The sequence below is a fragment of the Dermochelys coriacea genome, chromosome 1 (genome assembly GCF_009764565.3).
Source record: "Dermochelys coriacea isolate rDerCor1 chromosome 1, rDerCor1.pri.v4, whole genome shotgun sequence".
In the NCBI taxonomy this organism is placed as follows: Eukaryota; Metazoa; Chordata; order Testudines; family Dermochelyidae; genus Dermochelys; species Dermochelys coriacea.
In genome coordinates this window covers 83,895,168-83,897,186 of record NC_050068.2, presented here as the reverse complement: position 1 = coordinate 83,897,186, position 2,019 = coordinate 83,895,168, and the positions used below count along the sequence as shown (strand labels likewise).

Sequence of the window (2,019 nt, the reverse complement as noted above, 5' to 3'; positions counted from 1 at the left end):
GTTAAATAGGATAATCAGAGTCTACAATACATCAGCCTAACAGAGAAATTCCAAAATGTCTACAAAACATTTGTCATTATATACACAATACAAATATATCCAGTATCCAGTTGAGCAAGCTTTATAAAGTTAATATATACCTCCTGGACACTCATGGCAACAAAAGGTGCTTTTCTACAATTAAACACATGAAATGGCATGTGTACAATTTTGATTAGCTGAAGACGGCAACTTTATGGTTCTCATAATGAAGCAGAAAAACAATGGACTGAAAATGAATAATTCACAAATGTCAGTGAATGTTTATTAAGTCTGTCAGAACATTGTCAAAGAGCTTGACTGTAACAATATTACATGTATTTATCAAACGGTGTACAAGCTTCTAAAAATCAAAAATATAAATAAAATGCATACTGTGTCTCAGTCTACCCCAAAAATTTTGGTTTTCCCCCATGATACCACCGCCAATTATAAATACTTGTATTATTTCATAATTAATAACCCATGGTTGGAATGCATGGATATGCTTGGCAATATATGTGTTTTAGACAAAAAACACTGAATTTAGACATGAAAATTTTGTATTTCAAAAATGTTGTTTAAAATTTACTAACTTTTATGCATCAAGACAAAACCTAGTTTTAAAAAGTCTTGAGCAAACAATATAAGAATAAAGAATAAATCAGACTAAGTAACATTCATAAGGGAAGACAAAATTCCCTAAGGTTTCAATAAAGGAGCTCAAGTGTAGTACCTTTCCATAGTTCACCTGGAGAATGGACATATGAATCATTTATGTTATAAATATGTCTTGCAGAAAGGCTTTGCTACCTCCACTCCAGAAATCAATGAGGTTAGGTTAGATTTTTACAGTCCCTGCACATGCATTCATGAATGAAACACTTAATTTTATGTTAATAAGTTCTGAAGGAACATTCATCTAGTAATAAGAAAAGGAGTACTTGTGGCACCTTAGAGACTAACAAATTTATTAGAGCATAAGCTTTCGTGAGCTACAGCTCACTTCATCGGATGCATTCGGATGAAGTGAGCTGTAGCTCACGAAAGCTTATGCTCTAATAAATTTGTTAGTCTCTAAGGTGCCACAAGTACTCCTTTTCTTTTTGCGAATACAGACTAACACGGCTGCTACTCTGAAACCTGTCATCTAGTAATATATTTCTTCCCTTTAACTCCCACACAAAATTCAGAAAGAACATTCCTCCTATAGTTTTTTTTCATTTTGGGTATATTTCTTATGAATCATTCATTAATTTCTATTACTATGGTGCAATTTTTTTCCTATTAATTCTCATTATTCAAAATATGCCATGATGGAATGTTTGTAAATTATACTAAACACATTCATAATGTGTGCTATGTTAATGGTAGAAGTGAATTATATAAAAGAAACATACACTTCAGTGTTTTATTCTGTTCAGAAGCAACTCACTAACCTGTTTTGGCTAGCTCTAAATATTCACATTAATGACTTGGGTGTATTTTAAGTGGAAAACTGGAACACTGGCCATTATAGCTGGGAGGCAGGGTGGAAATGGAGAAGAAGTTGAGTATCCTATGTATTCCTTTCCTTTCCAGAGCTACATATTTTCCCCTCACATGGAATATAAACCGAGGCATGTTTAGAGCTGATTGATAAAAGAAACCAAATTTTACAGAAGTTTTTTTTAGGTTTTTTTCTGTTTTTTTTTTTAAATTGACAATCTCTAGACTTGTTACAGTAAAAGATGGGCGAGGGACAAAACAAAACAGTATTTTCTGCTCAGTCTTCCTCTGGGTTAGGTTTTCACACCCTTACTCATGCTGATGAGTACTTTGTTATAAATTTAAACACGTCTATTTGCGGAGTAAGGTGCTACTGAGCATGAGTATGGGCAACTGGATTTAGCCCTTACTTTCTGCTGTGGATGTTTAAATCCAGTGGCTAGAGAGCTATTACAAAAAAAGAAAGTGTGTTCTGGGCACATAAATGTTCACTTCCTAGACCACACATTTGGG

At 33.6% G+C, this 2,019-nt stretch overlaps 1 long non-coding RNA gene across 1 annotated transcript; it reads left to right on the top strand.

The window, feature by feature from the left end:
* The first annotated feature begins 719 nt into the window (after nt 1-719).
* Nucleotides 720-1,710, top strand: LOC122457642. The gene is made up of 2 exons (XR_006277290.1): nt 720-943; nt 1,173-1,710. It is a non-coding gene; the product is annotated as an uncharacterized LOC122457642 (long non-coding RNA).
* The last annotated feature ends 309 nt before the right edge of the window (nt 1,711-2,019 follow it).